This window comes from Odocoileus virginianus, chromosome 5, assembly GCF_023699985.2.
Source record: "Odocoileus virginianus isolate 20LAN1187 ecotype Illinois chromosome 5, Ovbor_1.2, whole genome shotgun sequence".
In the NCBI taxonomy this organism is placed as follows: domain Eukaryota; kingdom Metazoa; phylum Chordata; class Mammalia; order Artiodactyla; family Cervidae; genus Odocoileus; species Odocoileus virginianus.
Window position 1 is genome coordinate 18,198,025 of NC_069678.1, and position 24,117 is coordinate 18,222,141.

The 24,117-nt window shown below is 40.7% G+C and overlaps 1 pseudogene; it reads right to left on the minus strand.

Moving 5' to 3' along the window:
• Positions 1-1,191: 1,191 nt before the first annotated feature.
• On the minus strand, positions 1,192-12,787 carry LOC139035084 (heterogeneous nuclear ribonucleoprotein D-like pseudogene; annotated as a pseudogene).
• Between the last annotated feature and the right edge of the window lie 11,330 nt (positions 12,788-24,117).

A 24,117-nucleotide genomic window follows, 5' to 3' on the forward strand; every position in this document is an offset into this window, starting at 1 on the left:
TATTTTGGGTTAGAAATAATTGAAACTTTAGAAAATATTGTAAAAATAAAGATAGTTCATAATCACAAATATAGCTTTTGCCTATATCTACCCATTGTGTTTCACCCATTTACTTTATCATATATACTCTCTCTCTATACGTGTACACAAACTCACACAACACTTTTTTTCTGCGCAAATTGAGAGTAAGTTACATACGTCAAGGCTCTTTCCCATAGGCAACTTTGCATTTTACTAATAGAGATATTCTCATATGTAACCACAGTGCAATTGTCATTAGCTCTTTTCAGTGTAACAGTGTAACTTGCTAGGTTCCACCAGCCTGGGAGTGCCACTCAGTTCAACTAGCACCCATAGGAAACTGAAATTTCTCTGGCTTTCATTCTCTCCCGTTATTAGGAGATTTCTTGTCCACATTTGAAGCCCATAATCCCCAGGGTATGTTCTACACCTGCTTACAATGTTCTACATCTCCATTCCACACCCAAGCCAGCCCAACTCCTTTCAGCACTGTCCACTGTCCAGACTCTGGCTGACCACTGACCCTATGATACCTCATTTCCACCACCTCTGCTGCTGGGGCTGCTCTGGGGGATCAGTTGCTGGTGTTCAGGGCATTACTTCTTCTCATTCCTGGGCCTCCAGCCCCACATCTCTTTGCTGTCCAAGATACAGGAGCCCTCCAGCATGTTCAGTGCGGAGGAAGGCAAATGCTTTACACACACATAAACCACTGTCTAGTCCAAGGCCTGGAATGTTATTCACAACTTACACTTACCCGTGCACTCTACCACATCACAACCACTGAATTTGTTTTCACAGAGGACAGGGTTGGAGGGAGAGATGGAGAGAGGACTGACCTATCACCCATACATCTCTGCTGTTTGCTACAGCCATAGGGAAATGACCACTAACACCACTTAATCAGGGGATTTCTCAGGTCGTCATTTGGGTTGTTCACTGTGATTAATTCCCTCTGTTTGGAGCACAGGAAAGGCTGCCCCTCTCCTCTGTGAAGTCAAATGGGCCATGGGACCTGTTCTAGCCAAGTGAGGTGAGCAGGAAGGGTCAGTTTCAGGCTGAAGTCTTCACCAGGCCGGGCACAAGTCCACACCGTCCTTTTTCCAGCCTCAGGAAACAAGGCAAATAGAGAGCCCTGGCTTGGTGGTACGTTTATGTCTGATGAGGAAACTAATCTTCGAGGTTGGAAGGATGGCGTTCTGTGTTCTGTTTTAGGGGAAATGTTAAATGTGCTGCCTGTGGTATCTCAGGAGCTGTGTGACGTACAGACTGCACTGGGGCGTTAAACGAAGGCCTCAGGGAAACACTGTCGGCACTGCGAGTCGGCTGTCTTGGTTCTGTATTACAAAGGGGAGGGTCTGGGAGAAAAGGCGGTCATTTTGCAAGCAGGAGTGAAAGGAATAACTAATCCTGGGTCTTCAACAGGCAAATGGTATGGAAAAATTTCCTTGACAAATCATTAAATCATCTTCTATCAGGACACACACACACACAGAAGCGCTATATGTGTGTGTGTATGTTAGTCACTCAGTCGTGTCCAACACTTTGTGACTCACAGACTATTGCCTGGGGGGCTCCTCTGTCCATGGAATTTTCCAAGTAAGAATACTGAAGTGGATTGCCATTTACTCCTCCAGATATATAGATATAGATAAGATATAGATACATACCACTCCCAAAATCTTTGTCTCTGTCCACTTTAGTCAAGAACAAGTATATACTATTTAGTATCTCATGTGCAATATAGTAAGTAGTGCAAAAACACAACCTAGCAACTGAGGGAGCTGAGAAATATTGTTCCTGCACTATATATCAAACTTCTAAAATTTTACTAGTAAAATTTGGGAGACTAAAGCAATACCTTTTTAATTACGTTTAGACTAAGCATGTTTCCAGACGTTCATTCACGTACTGACATTCTGAATTACTGTGCTCTTAAGTTCCAAAATACCAATATTTGGGGTACAATACATATTTTAGTATTTTTCAAGAATATGAAATCTGATTTTTTACATCTTAATTTATATATCCAAAGGAACAATTTACATTAAAATTTCAAATTAGAACTACACTCCTTTAAAAAATTGTCACCATACCCATTTTTCACTTAAAACCCCATCTTGGTTTTACCCTACACTAGCATTTCAGTCTGGAGAAGGCAATGGCACCCCACTCCAGTACTCTTGCCTGGAAAATCCCATAGACGGAGGAGCCTGGTAGGCTGCAGTCCATGGGGTCACACAGAGTCGGACACGACTGAAGCGACTCAGCAGCAGCAGCAGCATTTCAGTCTTACAGAATACAACAGTGTACTTGGATACTGAAGGCTTGTTTGTTAGTCACTACATCCTGGTGGCAGACCCAGGTTTTAGGCCTAGTTGTGGTCTATTCTTGCAACTCGTTTAATTCTTACCCCTATACATCTAAGAACTCTTTTTTATGTTAGTTCACCCGGACTTACTGAGTAATTCATTTCCTTCATATCCTCAAAATAGAAAACGTTAGCTTAGCAAACAAGGGAAACAACCAATATTTTCTTGAGAATTGCATAAAAGATAAATAAATATTTGAAATGCAATGAAATCAGGTACATAATAAAAGCTTGTCTTAAAATTAGGAAATTACATACAAGGAAGTAGTTGAGTTTGTCACTGGGAAAGGGAGATAAAAATTTGTCCTTGAAGAGCTCACTGTCTCCAGAGTATGAATAATGTCACGCTTTTTGATCATGAGAGGGGTTTGTACTAAACCATAGATTCACAAATTGCCATCTGAAGATTGGGGCAGGTCATGACAGTGTTAGGCATACAACATAAAAAAATATAAGAACAAAAATATAGGTTTTCTATGGAACCAGATGTATTCAAGCTAAAAAACTACATTTACTCTGTGATTAAGGCCTTTCTATTTTGGTGTTGTTAAAATACCTTTCATGTAAAATAATACTGATAACAGATGTTCTGTTTTTGCTTTTTAATTTTTAATGGAAATTTTTTTTTAATTTTGTAACAACTTTTTCTTGTTTCCCACGTAAATAAACTTTGTGACAAGTCCTAAGTTATGATTCTGTGTTGAGCCTGGTCTAGTCCTAAGAAAACCTGTCTTCATCTCCATGGGGCAAAATACATGGTCAGAGGCACCACCGCCTTTTCCTCCTAAAAGACCCAGCAGCAATCCCTACAGACTTCATAAAACAAGGAAAGGATCCCAACTTAACAGGAAATTCTTCACTCCAAGAAGCTCATGAAAGGAGGGAGAGAGAAGAGAAAGTTCCTCTGCTCTTTGGAAGGAGAATGCTGGGGCTATTCTGGTTTGGTTATTAAGTTTCCCACTTCTTTCCCTTTGGGGTTGTATGCCTATTGTAGATCTATCTCTCAGTTATGTCCATCTTTGCTTTATATATTATAATGGTATGTTATTAGTTGTATAAATGTTTATAATTGCTGTATCATTTTGCTGTACTGAACTTTATAAATGTATAATGTCCTTTGTCTCTTGCTACTGTTTTTTTTTTAATTTAAAATCTATTTTGTCTGATATTAGTATGAATATTTGCATGGAATGTCTTTTTCCTGCCTTTCACTTTTATTCACTTTCAATCTATTTGCATCTTCAGATCTAAAGTGAGTCTCTTGGAGATATCATAGAGTTGGATCATGACTTTTTTTAACTTTCGGCTGTGCTGGGTCTTTGTTGCTGTGCATGGGCTTTCTCTGGCTGCAGCGAGCAACGGCTACTTTCTCCTCATGGTGTACGGGCTTCTCATTGTGGTGGCTCTGCTTGTGGAGCACAGGCTCTGGGTGTGTGGGCTTCGGTAGGTGTGGCACACAGGCTTAGCTGCTCCATGGAATGTGGTATCTTCCAGTACCAGGGATCGAACCCATGTCTCCTGCATTGGCAGGCAGATTCTTAACCCCTAGACCACCAGGGAAGTCCTGATCATGACTTTTTAATCCATTCTGCCATCTCTGTCTTTTTATTGGAAAATTTAATTCATTTATATTTAAAGTAATTACTGACAAGGGGGGATTTACTTCTTTCATTTTGTTAAAAGATTTTCCTTTCTTATCATCTCATTACTGTCTTCCTTTGTGTTCAGCTGGTAAATTTTTGTACTGAAACATTTAAATTCTTATCTCATTTTCTTATGTGTATATTCTATACTATTTAATTTGTGCTCAACATGAAGATTACATGTAACCTGCTAAAGTTATAATGCCATATTTGAATTTTAACAGCTTAACTTCAGTATTATATAACTCTGTTTCTTTATAGCTCTGCCCCCACCCCTTTCTGTTGCTGATGTCACAAAATTACAGCTTTATACATTGTGTGTCCTAAAACTTAAACTAATAATGTTTTTAATGCCTTAATCTCTTAGATAGAATAGGAAAAAAGTGTGCTCATAGCGTTTGAATAATTTGCTTACGTGTATGTCTCTCCCTGCCATTCCCTTGACTTCACCCTCCATCCTACTGTACTCTACAACTCAATGAACATATTGTTTTCATCTGTTTCAGAGTTTACCACAATTCATAGTACAGTGATTATTCAGCAAAAGTGTCCCAAAAATCTCTTTTTAATAATTGAGTAAAACTGAATTGAAGTAGACTTTTCAAAACTCTTAAGAATATAATAATAGTTAACAAGTATCAAGCAGTTATCACCATCCAGGCACTCTTTTAAGGGCTGTAAAGCTATTTCATTTATTATTTATAAAAACAAGTGAGGACTCTACTATTACTATCTGTACATTATTAGTGTCTGTATGACCTGTATTCAGTTAAAAAAAAACTAAGACTCTGATATATGAATAAATTTCTAAGGGCCAGGTGAATTTCAGGAAACATGATCTGGACTAAATACACTTATGAACATTTTTTAATGTATTGTCCACCTGGAACTTTCTGCCAATTTTTGTTTCTACCTGTAGAGAATTAGAGGATCCATTTATTTCTCTTTTTTTAGGAGGCATAATTGACATACTATAGTTTTAGGTATACAACATAGCAATTCAACATTTATGTACACTGCAATATGGTCATCACAGTAGGTGTAGGTACCATGTGTTACCTCACAAAGTTAACAAATTCCCTACATTTTATTCCCATGACTAAGTATATTATATCCCCATGACTTACTTTTTTTATAACTGGAAATTTGTACATCTTAATCCCCTTCATCTATTTCACTCTCCCACCCCACTCCTCCTCTGGCAACTAAAAATCTGTCCTAAAAGAGTCCATTGATTTTTGTTTTTTTTTTTTTTTCTTTTTTACCTCACTGTGTGGCTTGAGGGATCTTAGTTCCTTAACCAGGGATAGAACTCATGCCCCCTGCAGTGGAAGCATGATGTCCTAACCATTAGACCACCAGGGAATTACTAAGAGTCCTTTTTGTGAACCTTTTGTCAAGGATTATATTTGGCTGCAAATAATAGAAAAACCTATCACAGCAGCTTAAATAATTCAGTGGATTTATTTATCACAAAATAAAAATTCCAGGGGTAGGCAATGAAGGACTAGTGTGAGACTCAACCACTTCAAGAGGATACTTCTTTGATATTCGTACTTCACCTTCTATTGCACATAATTTTTTTTCATCCTCCTGATCACAGAATGGCTACTGTCTCTCCAATCATCCTATCTGTTTCCAGAGATAAAGAAGAGTAAAGGATGAACAAAGACCATTTAGACTTCTACTCACTAGCATTTGTATCATGGCAACTCTAGATACTAAGGAGTCTGAAAATTTTAATATTTTGTACTGACATTAGAAGAAAGGGGGAAAACAGATTGGAATGATGAGCTGAGTTCACTACTAGAAACTATGATTTATCATGTTTTTGTCAATTTCAACTTTTTTTTAAAAGAAAACTTGTCACCTACATTTCTTTGATTATTAATGAAGTTGAAAAATGGTGACTTTGTGGAATCTTGCTCTTAGTTTTACTAAACCTAGAAAATAATTTAGAAATAATGGTAATCACTTCTGCCTCCCTGGCCATGCCACAGGGCTTGCAGGATCTTAGTTCCCCAATCCAGGCCCTTGGCAGTGAGTCCTAACCACTGTACCACCAGAGAATTCCCAACCTTTAAATATGTAAACCCATGCTCAGCTCACTGGCCATAAAAAAACAGGTAATGGGCAACGGTTTGCCAACCCCTGATCTTGACAAGAATAAAGCATTAATGTTATTCCCCTCTGTTTCCAAATCTACCTGCCTCCTTCTGGAATTTATCACATGACTTGGTCTGGGTAAAGTCTCAGTATATTATTATCAAATCAATGAATCTGACCTCTGCTTGTGAGTTAATTCTCTACCTCTCAAGGCTAGTTATTCCACTTGGGTCCTCTTGATTGCAAAACATAATTTTATGTTCCTTTGTCTTAAGTATCTTCTTCATTAGCAATATTTCTGTGATGTGTTATGAGAATTGCAAAATTCCCAGGAGGCACCCACACCTTCAGAGGTGGGCCATTCCTGCTGGAAGTCTTATGGCTTTGTGTCTAATGGCTTGTGGGCTTAAGAGCAGAGAAGAAGGCTCAGATGACAGTAGGATCTGGGGATGCCACCACTGCCCAAAATGTCCCTGTTTCCAGGGATCACCAATTGGTCCTTTAGTTTTTAAAGTCAATGCCTACCCATACTATAAATTATCATGGTGGTGTACACTCAAATTTCAAGACATTTCTCTGGCAATATAACAAAATTTTAGCAGAACTAATTTTAAAGAGCTATTCTGCAATATTAAATATTTCTAAAAACTAAAGTGATGGAGGAGATGATGGCAGAGAAGTAGGTGGACATGGAGTACATCTCTCTCCATGCAAACATCAGGAATATACCTTCAGACACAGAAGTGCATACAGAACACCAGCTGAGAGCGGATGCGCTTACCTGACTAGCGGAGAAGAATATATAGAACCAGACAATACTCAGTAGGATGAAGGAACTAGGGGGGAAAACAGGAGTGTTACTAGGACTGGACCTGCCCTTGGCAGGTAGGGGAACTGAAGCAGGGGTCCGATCCCCACATCGGGGCATCTGAGTCAGAGGAGAAACATTTAAGGCTGAGAGTGAAACAGCTGATCCGTGGTAACCTAAATGGAACGAAAATCAGACCGTCCTTGCCACAGCCATACATACCCCAGACAGGGACACGGGTCCCCAGGAAGGCACAGCATCTGGGACCTGGAGTTTAGGGATTGTGGAGCAATCCGAGGGCAAGGGCTGCTGCTGACTGTGGAGAGACGGATCGAGGGGATGTGAGGGAGGAGACTGTGGTCGGAAACGCCTGTGGGGGAAAGCCAGGCAGAGATGGAAGCAAGGAGATACTGCTGAGTCACGCGTAGGGGGTGGAGTCACCACCATGGCCTCTCCCTCACCACACGCCAGCGTCGGCAGCGGAACAACAGAGAGGACCATCAAATGTCTGACGCGCTGAACTAGAGGAGGACCCACCCAGGGTGCTCCTTCAAGTGACTGACGTGCCGATCTACAGAGTAGGACCCCAGCCAGGGGACCACGCCGCGTGCCTGACACGCGGAACGACAGAGAAGGACCCCAGGCAAGGGAGACCTCTTAGTGCCTGAACGGGCAGAGCTACGGAGAAAGACTGGCCAAAAAGGCCTTCTGATCGCCAGCTACAGGAGACTCAAAAAAAGACTCTGATAGGGCCTTAACTCCTGTGGCGGAGGCAGTCTATGTCCCTACAGGCTTCAGAGCCTAGTAGGCTACAGCCCATGTGGTCACAAAGAGTCAGACTTCACTTTCACTTTCAGTATATAGTTCAATGACATTAAATATATTCATAATGTTGTGCAGCCATCATCACTATTCATCTCCAGAACTTTTCCATCATCCCACCCTGTACTCATTAAACAATAACCTCTATATCTCCCTCCTAATTTCAGCCGCTCATAACCACTGTTCTACTTAAATACTTAAAATACTTAAAAATGGTACATTTTGTGTTATGTATGTTTTGTGACAGTTAAAAAAAGTTGTGATAGGTTATTACTTGAAAGATACTGAGGAGTCTCCACTCTGGAATTACCCAAGGGTTTTAACTAGAGCTTGAACTATCTTTCCCTTGAATCTACCCAAGAAAAGTCTTTAGTTGGCATAAGAGATGATAAACACTTTTTTCTTTGGTGATGTTCCTAACCAGAGAAATGGTGATGAATCAGACTTAGAAAATGAAATTATGGTTGCTGACAGCTATAGTTAGGGAGTTTGGGAAGGACATGTACACATTGCTATATACAAAATAGAAAACCAACAAGGACATGCAACTCTACTCAAGCTTATGTGCCAGCCTGCATGGGAGAGGGGTATACATGTATATGTATGGCTGAGTCCCTTCACTGCTCACCTGAAACTATCACAGCATTGTTAATCAGCTACACCCCAATACAAAATAAAGAGTTTAAAGTTTGGGGAAAAAAAGAAATGGTAATGAGTGATGTTCCTCTTAGAGGAAGGGCTAGAAATGCTGTGCAGACCTAATGATTGGCAGTATGCCTTCAGCCTGAGACTCTCCCATTCTGCCATTTAGAGGAGGAGTCTGATCCTGATCCAATTTAAAGGAATGCTTAGTCCTGCAATAGAATATTATCACATCTGGCTCCAGTGAACCTAAAGTGCCTAAATGCAGAGTGCTGTTACTTCACTGAACTCCAAAGAACAAGTTGCATATTTGGTTTGCACCTCTTCCATAATAAATAGTATGGTAGATTTCAGTTTGAGATTTGCTTTCCTTGTAGCGTATCAGTTCAGCAAGGGAGGCTGTGGAAAAGCAGACCCGTAGCCTTCACTACCTCAAATCATCAAGATCACTTACACCTACCAAAAAGAACTTGGTAGCAACTGTGAACAACCAATTTAGCTTAGGTCAGTTTACAAACACATCCTTAATGACTCATTGTCTATAAATAATCTCAAACCATGGTTCTCTCTCAAGGGTGATATTTCAGACAGTCTCATTGGATAGATCCCTTTGACATCTCCATATAGTCATGAGTTGAAGAACACTCTCAGGTACCTGAGACCACATCTGTTTTTACTCACTATTCTACCCTCTGTGTGTGCCATGTCGTAGGTGTTCAATAAAAACTATTAAATGTATGCTTTAATAAATGAATATGTAACACGTTTTAGCCAGAATGTCCCCAAGTCCAAATCTTCCAACTTTCATTGAACAAAAAAACAAAAAAATCTGCTGACTCAACTTCCTGCTCTACATACTCTGGAAAAACCCCATGCCCTCTCTGAGATTTCAAGGGATTCCCAGGGGCCCCTCATGGCTACCTCTGGCTCTGACTTCCTGTTCTTGCTGAATTCTTTCATGTCTCTCTTCCCACATAGTTCTCATCCTTACACTGTATTTAGGACCAAGTATGAAGCCTCCTCTTTTATCTGCAAAATATCACCAATCCAAGGCAGTTGTTGAGATTGCTACTGAAGGTTTTGGGATAATAGAGAGGAATTACTGACAGCCCCCAAAATAAATAAATATGGGGCATTAGACATCTCTGTTCTCATGTTCCTCAGCACCCCTGAAACAAGGAACTTCCTACTGCTGAATTTCCCCCTCAGAAGAGTGACCCTGCCTCTGGCTCCCAGAGCCTCTCGCTAACCTCTGACATCAATTACTAACTTCCCAATGTTGTCTTATACAGGGAAGCCTAACTCATCTTTGTTGCACCATCTCCTGTCTAGGCTGAGTTTTTGCAAGCAAACTGGCCTGTTTAGATGTTTTTCCTAACCCAGGAGTTTATATCTCTCCCTCTAGGCCATGGTCTATACAAGAGCATTTACTGTATATATTCTATGAACCAGGTGTCCTAATAGATGCCAGGATATAAGATGAATAAGAGCTTTCATGGTGGCTCAGTGGTAAAGAATCCACCTGCCAATGTAGGAGACACAGAAGATGCGGGTTTGATCCCTGGGTTGGGAAGATCCCTTGGAGAAAGAAATGGCAATCCACTCCAGTATTCTTGCCTGGGAAATTCCATGGACAGAGGAGCCTGGTGGGCTATGATCCATGGGGTTACAAAAGAGTAGGACGACCTAGCAACTAAATAACAGAAAGGATGAATAAAATATAGTTTCTAGGGAATTCCCTACCTCTCTAATTGTTAGGACTTTAAGCTTTCAAGCTGAGGGCCTGAGTTCAATCTCTGGTTAGGGAACTAAGATCCCACAAGCCACACAGTGCAGTCAAAAAAGAAATATATATATATATATATATATATATATATATATATATATATATAGTTTATATGATAAAGAGACTCAGTTGTGATTTCTTAATCTCAGTATCTCATTTCCATGACCCAGCTGTCTGCTTACATTAAAACGAAGTAAAATGAAGTCAGTCTCCATCCTCAGCTTCATCATGTTGTACTTTGTTAACAGCAGTCAGGTTGGTTATACATACTGATCTCCAAACTTCCCTAACTATCCCTTCCCTCCACCCTTCCCCCCGGTAACCATAAATTTGTTCTTTAAGTCTGAAAGTCTGTTTCTATTTTTGTATTTAAGTGTATTTATATCATTTCTTTTTAGATTCTACATATGAGAGATATGGGATATCATACTTTTCTTTGTCCCAGTTACTTCTGTCTGACTTACTTTTGTCACTCAATATCACAATATCTAGGTACATCCATGTTGTTGCAAATGGCATTACTTCATTCTTTTTAATGACTGGGTAATATTCCACTGTATATATCTACCACTTCTTCCTTATCCATTCCTTTATCAATGGGCATTTAGGTTTCTTCCATGTCTTGGCTACTGTAAACATATTGCAATGAACACTGGGATGCATGTATCCTTCCAGACCATGTTTTCCTCCAGATGCATACCCAGGAGTGGGATTGCAGAGGCATGTGGTAACTCTAGTTTTCGCTTTTTTAAGGAACCTCCATACTATTCTCCATAGTAGCTATACCAATTTACATTCCCACCAACAGTATAGGAGGGTTCTCTTCTCTCCACACCCTCTTCAGCACTTAATGTTTGTGAATTTTTTGATGGTAGCCATTTTACTGGTGTGAGTTGATATCTCATTGTAGTTTTGATTTGCATTTCTCTAGTAACTAGTAACGTTGAAAATCTTTTCATGTGTTTCTTCACCATCTGTATGTATTCTTTGGAGAACTGTCTATTTTGGTCTTCTGCCCATTTTTTGATTGTACTGTTTGTTTTGAAGATATTAAGCTTCATGAGCTGTTAGTAGATTTTGAAGACCAACCCCTCATCAGTCACATCATTTCTAAATATTTACTCGAAGTCTGTGGGTTGTCTTTTGTTTTGTTTATGGTTTTCTTTGCTGTGCCAAAGCTTTTAGGCTTAATTAATTCCCACTTATTTATTTTTGTTTTTTATTTCCATTATTCTAGAAAATAGATCAAAAAAGATACTGCTGCCATCTATGTTAGGAGTGCTCTGCCTATATTTTCCTCTAGGAGTTTTATAGTGCTCAGTCTCACCTCTAGGTCTTTAATCCATTTTGAGCTTATTTTTTGTATGGCATTAAAGAATGATCTAATTTGATTTTTTTCCATGTTGCTGTCCAGTTTTCCCACCACCATTTGTTGAAGAGACTGTCTTTTCAAAATTGTGTCATCATGACTCCTTCATCATAGATTAATTGACCATGGGTGCGTGGGTTTATTTCTGGGCTCTTGATCTTGTTTCATTGATCTATATCTCTATTTTTGTGCCAGTCAGACCACACTGTTTTGATGACTATAGTTTTGTAGTATAGTCTGAAGTCAGGGAACCTGATTCCTCTGGCTCTGTTTTTGCTTCCTCAAGATTGTTTTGGCTTTCCCTGAAGCATTTTCAGGAACTGAGGACAAGAGACTAAACGTTATCCCAGTGCTCTTATCACTCAATGGACTCCAAGGGTTTAGAGAACTGTAAGACAGGAACTATGGATGAAGACCAAATACATATTTCTCATATATTCTGATTATCACCTGAATGATCAAGTATATTTTTCTATAAATCACAATATCATAGGCACTCTTGTAGCTTCCATATCTTTCATCATAATATTTGGTTTGGGGTTTGGCCCTGATGTCCACCATGATCCTAGTACCACCTGGTCCCCCAGCTGCAGCTCCCCTTCCTCCTGTTGCTATTGCTGCTTGTACATTTCTTTGGGTTGTGCTTTTTTTTTTTTTTTTACTCATCACAGAACCAATTTGATGATATGTGCTTTCTAACAATTTCTTTACTGGCTCTTCATCTGTATATGTGATTTTTTTTTAAATCCTCATTTTTTCATTTATTTTTGTATCATGGACAGTTCAATATTTCAACCCTTCCAAAATCTCCAAAGTATTCTTTAATTTGTTCTTCAGAAGTATCTGGACTCAACTACCCACAAAAATCTTTTTAGGAGATTCCTTGCCTCTTAAATCATTGACATTTTTTTTTGGGGGGGAGTCTATCAACTTGTCATCTAGTCAGTGTTCTTTCACTTCCAAAGTCTTACTAACACTAACAGCATTTCTGAAAATCACAAATCCAGGTCCTCTTGATCTTCTAGTAATTAGATCTGTTTTGATCATGCAGTCTACAGCTTACCAAGTGAGATAAGTATTCAGTCAGGTCCTCCTTGCTTATATACCAACTCAAGGCTCCAGTAAACATTTTACTATCATCCTGCTGATCCTTACTGATGTTGATCTTGTAGCCCTCTGCAAATTCTTCTGGGTCATCATACTTATTTACATGCTGCATGGTGGAGGTGCTGGTGCTCAGCCTGAGTCCAGGCAGCAGCGATGATGATGCATTTTATGGAGTTGAATTTAAAATGATGGCAGAAGGGCCCATTCCCTGAATTTTTTAATATTTTGACTTCTTGGGGGCCTTGCTTACCCTGGAGGAACTATCCCTGTCAGGGTTAGCTAATTCCTAAGGGTAGCAAACAACTTGCCTGTGAACTTTCCTGTCGTGTGCAAACCAACCAATACAGAGCTGGTACCCTCAGTCTCCTCTCTATTAGGGTCTCCCATTCCAGGACACTGTCAACCCGCCCCAGGCACCAAGGATCAGGAACCAGACAACTAGAGACAGCTCCTGTGCCCCAGAGCCCGCTGAAATTATTCACACTAGCCAATACTAAACCTGCTTGTCCTGCTTTACCTCTTCCGATGGAAACCACAATAAGGGCTCTTGCATAAGATTTCCCCTCACTATCTCTGCCTCCTGACTGACTCAGTTTCTGCCTTTTGTGGCCCCTCACCCTGATGCTGGGAAAGATTGAAGGCAAAAGGAGAAGAGGGCGGCAGAGGATAAGATGGTTAGATAGCATCACCTACTCAAAGGACATGAGCCTTAGCAAACTCCGGGAAATAGTGAAGGACAGGGAAGCCTGGCTTGCTGCAGTCCATGGGGTCACAGAATCAGACGTGACTTAGTGACCAAACAACTAAGGCTTGTGGGACTGAGCACTTTACCTGTGGAATCTATCTCTGGGCAGGTAGTGTCAAAATTGAGTCAAATGCTCAGACACTCTGCTGGCATCCAAATATTGCTTGTTGGTATAGGGAAGCCTATACATACACACACACACACACACACACACACACACACACACAGAGGAACTGAGTCTCAGAACCTTATTTAGTGCCTATAGTGGTGATCAAAACTATAGTGGCTATGGGTGGTATCAAGATACTGTGTAGAACTATGGGAAATCTGGATATGGACTAGAAAATGCAGATATTAGCAAACAGAGCACTTATGGCAATGCATCTCAAGCAGGAGACAATCACCAAAACAAGTTCCAGCCGTACTAGTCAGGGGCATTGGAGAAAGCAAGAGTAGGTGCTAAGGTATTAATGATTGTTCTTCTGTTGATTTAAAATGATTATTTTGTAAAACATTTTCTACTGTACAAGACAAAACTATGTCCCACTGTATATAATTAAAACAGGAGGGAAGGGGGCAAAGCACATTCTTTAAAAGAGTGACATAGCCTGAGGACATGACATAAGCTGATTAGAACCAAACAGGTCCAAGATGTACCGGGGTCCAGCCTCGGCAGGATCCAGGGGGTACCCTCAGGATGAACGGTGTCGGCGAGAGAGAGAGAAGACATGTGAGATTAATCTTGATAGGGTCAAGTCTGCGAGGGAGAGAGAGAGAGAGAGAGAGAGAGAGAGAGAGAGAATGACCAGACGGGGGGTGCAAAGTCTGGCAGAGTCTGGCAATGCTTTATTTTTTACCATGGCTTTTATACCCTAAGTTAGTACATTTCTAAGGGGAAGATAGTTTAACATTACGTCAGCTTGTCCTTCAGGAAACCAGGGTGTTTTCTGCATACTTCTTTGTTTATGAGGGTCTTGTGCATTATCTTCTGGCCTTGGGGCCTATTAACATTTTATGCAGGTCAGGTGAATATAAACCTATTTTCTGTTTTTATGGTGACCTTAACTGAAAGGTAACAGTCTCATAGGGAAATAGTACAGAGTAGAATTATATTCTTGTTAATACAAAAATTAATCCTTCTGCAAAAGTTGTCAGTTGCGTTTATCTAAGAAGTTTACCCCACACTGACTCTGTGACTTTGGTGAGGCAGCTTCTGCCTAGCACTCCTGGCTGACAATTAACAACCATCTCATTGTTACTACACTAGGACTAAGTTCTTATTTCTCTAGATCTTTAACTATATTAACAATGGTTTCTATAACACAACCTTAGCACATTAAAAGCAAAAACACAGCAAGCAAATCACAGCAAGCAAATCTCAACCCAATAACCACCTATAGAATAATTTTTCTTATGTTTTCTAATAGGACTCCTTTACCCCTTAAAAAGGCTCTATGTCTATTAGGGCTTTTATATAATCAGGTTCTTTATGCTATTTTATGATTAGGATATTATAAGCAATCATGCATATTAGTACCAAGGGCATAGAATGCATTTGGCTAACAAACTACCAGCAAAGGAGTTTGAATTAAAACACTCCTTTCACCCTAAATAATCTCATAAAATACCACCACCTGGGAAACTTATTGATTAAAGTTCTAAATGGATTCTTATTTGGGAAGAGACTGGGGAAGGCCTTCCTGCCTGTGTCAGAGTCCATTGAGGCAGGCATCAGAAAGACAGATATCATCTTTAAGGTGAGAGCCAGGGGCAGCTTTTCAAAATCCCTGAAAACCTGATCTGCCTTGCATGTCAGGCTTTCTCCTCGTGACCTTGTCATGGGTGGGATCTCGTGAGCTGGCCTTTTCGAAAACCCCTGAAAACCTGATTCGCCTTGCCCGTCAGGTTTTCTCCCTCACGGCCTTGTTAGGGGTAGGGTCTCGTGAGCTGACTTTTTCGAAAACCCCTGAAAACCTGATTCGCCTTGCCCATCAGGTTTTCTCCCCTATGGCCTTTTTAGGGTCAGGGTAGGGTCTCCGTGTGTCGGCTCCCGGCAAAGACTGAAGACAAGTTGACTTCCACTAGGCCGTGAGCCTTCAGTATATGCTCATTGTAACATATCAGCAAGCTAAATGACATACCTACCAGGGAAAACCACTAGACCATTCAGGTATAAACTAAATTAAACCCTTTACAATTATACAGTGGAAGTGAGAAATAGATTCAAGGGAATAGATCTGATAGAGTGCCTGAAGAACTATGGATGGAGGTTCATAGCATTGTACATGAGGTGGTGATCAAAACCATCCCCAAGAAAAAGGAATGCAAGAAGGCAAAATGGTTGTATGAGGAGGCCTTACAAATAGCTGAGAAAAGAAGAGAAGTGAAGGGCAAAGGACAAAAGGAAAGATATACCCATCTGAATGAAGAGTTCCAAAGAACAGCAAGGAGAGATAAGAAAGCCTTCTTCAGTGATCAATGCAAAGAAATAGAGGAAAACAATAGAATGGAAAAGACTAGAGATCTCTTCAAGAAAATTAGAGATACCAAGGGAACATTTCCTGCAAAGATGGGCACAATAAAGGACAGAAACGATATGGACCTAACAGAAGCAGAAGATATTAAGAAGAGGTGGCAAGAATACACAGAAGAACTATACAAAAAAGATCTTAATGAACCAGATAACCATGATGGTTTGATCACTCACCTAGAGCCAGATATTCCTGGAGTGAGAAGTCAAATGGCCCTTGGGAAGCATCACAAAATTAGTGGAGGTGGTGGAATTCTAGCTGAGCTATTTCAAATCCTAAAAGGTGATGCTGTGAAAGTGCTGCAACTCAATGGGCCAGCAAATTTGGAAAACTCAGCAATGGCCACAGGACTAGCAAGGGTCAGTTTTCATTCCAATCCCAAAGAAAGGCAATGCCAAAATATGTTCAAACTACCGCACAATTGCACTCATCTCATATGCTGGCAAAGTAATGCTCAAAATTCTCCAAGTCAGACTTCAACAGTACGTGAACTGAGAACTCCCAGATGCTCAAGCTGGATTTAGAAAAGGCAGAGGAACCAGAGATCAAATTGCCAACATCCATTTGATGATCAAAAAAGCAAGAGAGTTCCAGAAAAACATCTACTTCTGCTTTATTGACTACACCAAAGCCTTTATGTGTATCACAACAAACTGTGGAAAGTTCTTCAAGAGATGGAAATAACAGACCACCTGACCTGGCTCCTGAAAAATCTGTATGCAGTTCAGGAAGCAACAGTTAGAACTGGGCATGGAACAATAGACTAGTTCCAAACTGGAAAAGAGGTACATCAAGGCTGTATATTATCACCCTGCTTATTTAACTTATATGCAAAGTACATCATGCGAAATGCCAGGCTGGATGAAGTACAAGCTGGAATCAAGATTGCTGGGAGAAATGTCAATAACCGCAGATATACAGATGACACCACCCTTATGGCAGAAAGTGAAGAGAAACTAAAGAGTCTCTTGATAAAAGTGAAAGAGGAGAGAGAAAAAGTTGGCTTAAACTCAACATTGAAAAAATGAAGATCATGGCATCTGGTCCCATCACTTCATGGTACATAGATGGGGAAATAAAGGAAACAGTGAGAGATTTTATTTTGGGGGGCTCCAAAATCAGTGCAGATGGTGACTGCAGCCATAAAATTAAAAGATGCTTGCTCCTTGAAAGAAAAGCTATGACCAACCTAGACAGCATATTAAAAAGCAGAGATGTTACTTTGCCAACAAAGGTCTGTCTAGTCAAAGCTATGGTTTTTCCAGTAGTCATGTATGGATGTGAGAGTTGGCCTATAAAGAAAGCTGAGTGCCAAAGAACTGATGCTTTTGAACTGTGCTGGAGAAGACTTGAGAGTCCCTTGGGCTGCAAGGAAATCAAATCAGTCAATCCTAAAGAAAATCAGTCCTGAATATTCATTGGAAGGACTGATGCTGAAGCTGAAGCCCCAATACTTTGGCCACCTGATGGGAAGAATTGACTCATTGGAAAAGACCCTAATGTTGGGAAAGATTGAAGGCAGAAGGAGAAGGGGATAACAGAGAGTGAGATTATTGGATGGCATCACCCACTCGACCGATATGAGTTTGAGCAAGCTATGTGAGTTGGTGATGGACAGGGAAGCCTGGTGTGCTGCAGTCCATGGGGTTCCAAAGAGTCGGACATGACTGAGTGACTGAACTGACTGACTGATCAGTGCCATGACCATTCTGAGGTCAACCATCAAAGGTCAAAAGGTGGGTGGGGGCCCAGTTCCTGGAAATCCCTACCCCTTCCTCAAAAAAGTTGAAATAACTCTCCCACTCCTTAGTTTATGAAACTACTCAGCCCATAATACTAACCACGCCATATTTCAGGGCCTCTTACCTTCTGAGATAGCACAGCTCTGTAAAGTATGTTTCTCTCTAAATGAAACCACTTCTTACCTGTCACTTTGTTTCTCACTGAATTCTTTCTGCAATGAGACATCAAGAAACTGGGCTTCATTAAATGCTGAAGCTAGGTGTATGATCTCAGTAGGAAGACTGGGAGTTTTGACTGGATTTGAGTGCCAGCCTCGTTGGTTCAAGTCCCAATTTGAGTTACGTGGTTTCATAGTCACCAATTGATTTTCTTTGTTTTTACTTGTCATTTGTTATCTGTCTATGACTGAATGTGGATTTGTGTTTATATAAATTTTATTTGTAAAATTTCATGTTAAGCCTCAAATAAATGTTACTGTTGGGGAGGGAGAAACTTTCCCTCACCCTTCTCAAGTTATTTTGGCTGGTCTAGTAATTAAATTCACACAAGACAAATTAACAAGAGGGAAAAAAAACAAATTTGTGTGCACAGAGTTCCCAGGAATGGTACCTATAAAGCAGTTTTTTAGTCTTTTTAGACAAACAATATATTTGTGAGGAATTGATGAGACAAACATAGGCTTTGGGTGCTTACCTAGTAAAGAATCTACAGAGATTACTAAAGCAGCAAAGTTTGTTTATACACACTTCTTGGCCCCAACATCACTAACTCTCTTGATAAAGGTATCCTTATATCTCCAGATGCAAGGAGGGTACCTTTCACATGGGAAATTTATTTTCTACTTTGAAGGAGACAGAGAGGAAGGCCAGGTCATTCCTCTTGCATTGACAGTTCCTTAAGTATCTTCCATTCAAAATAATCAATATGCCATTTTGGCATATCTGGGGGCAGCCTGCCCTGAGTCCCAACACTGCCTTCTGTGAAAAAAGAAAAACAAAACAAGAGAAATGATTAGTATACCTCCCCTCCCTTAGCCTGAGTTAGGTTGTACCCTAGATACACTTCTGTCATCAGATTTATTAAACTACATCATAATAATCATTTTGTTGGGTTCTGCCTATTAGACATAATTCTTGTGGGTAAACATTCTGTCTCCTTCATCCCTGTGTTCTCAGCTTACAGGGCAGTGCATTGCCCAGAGTTTCCCAGCTCCTGTAACTTAGCACCTTTGTAGAGTGTAAACAGGTTACAGGTGTCCCAGGAGATCCTGATGGCTGTAAATTTTTTATAGTGATACAAAAGGTAAAACCATATTTCATAACCACTTAAATGTTCACTTCAATTAAAATTATATTGAATATTATTTATATGGCTTCCCTATTTTCAGTTATTATCTTAGCAAAAGACTTTAGGTATAATGCCCACCACCAGAATGTCCTCTATTGGCAATACTAAGGAGCACCTCCCTCAGTAATGCCATGCAAATATCATCCTTGTTTGTGTGTGCCAGGATTCTGAAAAGGGATTTGTATTAAAGAAGATTGCATGAATGAACTGATGAATGTACTGGCTTTGCCTATTAGTAACTGCAAATCACCAGCATCCCCAAACCTTGGTATTCCAGCTAAAAAGACAACAATGACTATCGTATAGAATTATGATGATTAATAATAAATGATCTAAGTTCAGCTATAAAACATTATATAATGTAAATTTAATTACTGACTTTGGCAGTAACAGTTACACTACCATTTCCCTAACTGATCTCGCTTTCTTCAGCCTCATTCCCCTGCCATTAAGAATTTTGCACCAAAAAAAGAAAGAATTCTGCACCCAATTCTAGTAGGGGGAGGAGGGTTTCCCCACACTGCCAAGCACCACTAATTGGGTGTCCTACAATTAAACACAATTCTGATGCTATCTAGTGAGAGGTTAAGGATTCAGTCTGACAAGACTCTGCCCACTTCAGACATCAGTTGCAAGTCCAGATTGCCATCTGTGCTTCCGACCTGCTGGCTATAGATGAGAGGTTCCACTGACTCCTTCCTTGAGTTCAATTAATTTGCTAGAACAGCTTACAGAACTCAGAGAAACATTTCACTTACTAGATGATCAGTTTATTATGAAAGGATATAACTCAAGAAGAGCCAGATAGAAGAAATACACAGAGCGAGGTATGGGGGAAAGGCTCAGAACTCCTACACCCTCTCTGAGAATGCTACTCTCAAATCTCCGCATGGCCACCAACCCAGAAGCTCTGAACCCTGTCCTTAGGGGGGTTTTGGAGGCTTCATTACACAGGCTTTATGGACTGAATCATTGATCACTGGTTGATTCAACCTCCAACCCCTCTCCCCTCCCTAAGAGTCAAGAGAGGTGGGAGTGAAAGTTCCAACCTTCTAATCACAGGGTTGGTTCTCCCAGCAACCAGCCCCCATCCCTAGGCGGGGCTCAAATTTCACCTTATTTGCATAACAGAAAATATCTGTATCCTTCTCATCACTTAAGAAACTCCAAGGGTCTTAGAGCTCTGTGCCAAAAATGGAGATGAAAACCAAATATATGTTTTTTTTTTTTATTATCAGTCACAAAGTCAGAGCCATATACTCTGCTCTTATGAGCAAATCATTCTTCAAGTCTTTTTCCCTAAATCACTCTTTAAATTAAAAATTTCTAGACAGCTCCCCTTTGCCTACAGTTTTTTTGCCGTTAAGCCTAGCTGAGGCCATGAGGACCTTCAATTTTTAACTTTGAGGCAGATCCCTCTGTTTGCTATGGCCCTACAACAGGTCCAAGGGGGAAATCCAAGACCAATAAACCGGGTACACCAGCCACTAAGGGTGGAAGATCCCAGAGTCAAGCTATATTAAACAAGTTTATCCAGAGAAGCAGAAGCAACGAAGGCAGGCTCAGTAGATGAGGCCAAAGCTGCAGCAGCAGCAGCAGTAATGGGTTTAGAAGCGAGGTAAGGACATAAGCAATGCATTTTCATCAGAATGAGCTCCATTATGTTCCCCTAGGAAACAGCTTCATAATTAAGTGGCTTATCACAACACAGGTTTATTGTTTGCTAATGCAAAGTCAGTTGCAGGTCTGGGGATTGCAAAATAATTATCCTCTGTGGAACAAGTCACAGTAATTACACCATGAGGCCTTCTTAGTTGCAGAAGAGATAACACACCTGGAGTATCTTGCAGGTTTTTCTTTGCTTTAGCCTGGAAATGAAATATGTCATTTTTGCCAACAGCCCATTGTCCACAAGTCAGATAGCCCCACCTAATTTTAAAATGACTGATAAATGCGGGTGTGGCAGATAGAATCCAAAGATGTAACCCACATTCCTTACCCATCAATTACACACATATCATCCCTCCCATCAAAGGATATAGCCTATATTTCCTCTCTCTAAATCTGACATTGTCACCTCTGTGACCAGTAGAATGTGGCAGAAATCATGTAGGTGTAGCCTAGCCCTTAAGAAGTGGCACTCCCTCTCTTGGACCTCAGTCTCCATGGATAGGGAAGTCCAAGCTATCCTGTTGGAGAGAGAGGGTTCATGGAGAGTGAGATACAACGTGGAGAGAGAGGCATGAAGAACTAAGGAGCCCCTGCCAAATTCCCAGCTGAATGCAGCCCCATAACGGCTGACAAGATCCACAGTTCAATCAACACAAAAAAATCAGAGGAATAACCTGAAAATCCATGAACTGGCAAGTGGATAAATACAATATAGTAAATTCATAAAATAGAATATTTGGGGTGATAAAAAAAGAACTAAGTATTGATACATGCTACAAAGTAAATGAACCATTTATATGAAATATTAAGAATAGTCAAATCTATAGAAAGAGAAAGTAAATTAGTGGCTATGTAGGGCTGAAGGGGTTTGGGGAAATGGGGTGTGACTGCAATGGGTATGGGGTTTCTTTGGGGGTGATAAAAATGTCCTAAACTTGATTGTGATAATGGTGACAAAACTCTGTGAAAAAAATCATTCAACTATACATTTTAACTATACATAAATGTTAACATTTATGTGTAGTTAAACTATACATTTATTTAACTATACATTTATGGTGTGTGGATTATATTTTAATAAAGCTGTTTTTAAAAATCAAGATAATTTATATACCCTCAGAACTCTTGATAAAAATTATCCAAAATTCACAAATAAGGTGAAAGGATGACTGTATGTGGTTTCAAGGTCATACACAAGTATGGTCCAAGAGGCTTCCCCAAGGATTATCTCACCCTTTCCTTCTAGGCTGTCCAATACTCTAACCACAGCCACAGGTGTCTGGTGACCTCCTAAAATGTGGCAAGCACAACCAAATGCTTAATTTTATTTAATTTTAATTCATTTAAATGTTAAAGCTACAGTTATGGGTAAACTTTATACTTTTTTTTTAACAGAGGTCTTTGTCTTTATTTGTATCACAGGTAGGGTTCAGGGAAGTTATTTGTTTCTGGCTGAGCCATACACCTTGTGGGATCTTATTGTTTGGTTTTTTTTTAATCTTTTAATTGGAGAAAATTTGCTTTATAATGTGTTGGTTTCTGCCATACAACAACGTGAATCAACTATAATTACACACATATGCCGGGAGCCAGCACACGAGATCCCACCCATGACAAGGTCGTGAGGATAGGCCTGACAAGCAAGGCAGATCAGGACTTCAGGGATTTCGAAAAGCTGCCCCGGCGCCCACCTTAAAGATGATCTGTCTTTCTGATGCCTGCTACATTAGACCACTCCCTAATTTCTGTGACACGGGTAGAAGGCCTTCCCCGATTTCTCTCCAAACAGAATCAACCTAGAACTTTAATTAAATGTCCGCCGGACGGTGGTATCCTATAAGATTATCCAGGATGAAAGGAGTGTTTCCATTTAGACCCCTTTGCTGGCATTCTAGCCTGCTTGGCAAATGAGTACTAATGCACATGACTGCTCACAACACCTTAATCACAAACAGCATAAAGAACCTGATCACACTAAAGGCCCTAATAGGCACAGAGCCCTGCGGGGGGTGAGGAAGCCCTATTAGAGAACACAAAAATATTATTCTAAAAGTGGTTAGAGTTAAAGATTTAGAAAAATACGAGTTTAGAATTGTTCATCTTAACCAGGAATGCTAAACAGGGGCTGCCTCAACGGAGCTGCAGAGTCTTTGTGTGGCAAACCTTTTAGATAAATTTAACTGATGACTTCTGCAAAAGGTCTGACCTTTGTGTTCATTAAAGAATAGATTACGGAAAACAGCTTTGCTTTCACCTAGGTCACAAAATGGCAATAGGCCCCAAGGCCAGAAGATAATGTATAAGACTCTCACAAAGAAGTTGCAGAAAACACCCTGGTTTCATGAAGGATAAGCTGATGTAATATTAAACTATCTTCCCCTTAAAAATGTACTAACTTAGAATATAAAAGCTACGGTAAAAAAAATAAAGATTTGCCAGACTTTACTACACCCCTCCAGTCTGGTCTCTCTCTCTCTCTCCTTTTCTCGCCGACGCCGTTCATCCTGAGGGTACCCCTGGATCCTGCTGAGGCTGGACCCCAGCAAGTGGCGCCACGAATAGGGAACCCGAAGGTAATCCCCCCATTGTTCAGTTTTCGGGACGGCTAGGGCCCTACTAGGCGCTGCAGGCCCCCCTGCATAAGATAGGTAGGGTAAGAAAAGTGGGTACGTTTCAGTTTCCTTCTTCTCTAAATTAAGGCTCTTCCTTTTTTCTCTTTTTTTCTTCTTCTAATTAGTAACAAAAATGGGTAACAGCTTTTTATTGGAATCATAATGCAACTGCAGAGGAATTAAAGTTAAAAAGACCAGTGTTCAGTCCTTTTCTACCTTTGTCCAAGAGCAATGTCCTTGTTTTCCAGAAGAGAGTTCTCCTGGGTTCCCTTACCCTCCTGCCCTCCACCCGGGTGCCCTTTCCAATGAGATCTCTTGCTTTGTCAGCACATGTGTCTCCTCGGACAGTTCATTTATAAAAGCCCAGTTACTGGCCCTGGAAGGGGTCCCCCTTCCTGCAACTGGTGGGGACTCTTCTTCGCTGAGACTGACATCCTGACCACTGGGGTACTCAGAGGCCAGCTTGCCTGCCAATGGACCAGACCCAGCGGCCGCAACTGGGACCCTTTTGTCCCTGGTCTCCTCCTGACTGGACAACTGGCCAGAGTGCCCCGACTAGTAAGGAACAAGAGACTTTATTGACCTCTCTCCCCTTCCCTCTCTCTTTCCTCTCCTTAGCCTTCCTATCCTTCCCATTTTTCTAATCCCCCGGTTCTGGACGCAGGAATTTGGTCGACGGGTCTCAGCTTGAGCTGAGGATTGGAGACTGATCACCTCCTCTTGGCAGAGAGCTCGAATTCCGGTAGGGCCGAGTTCCAGAACTCCCTTCTCTGGAAGCCCAGGGAAAAGTCCC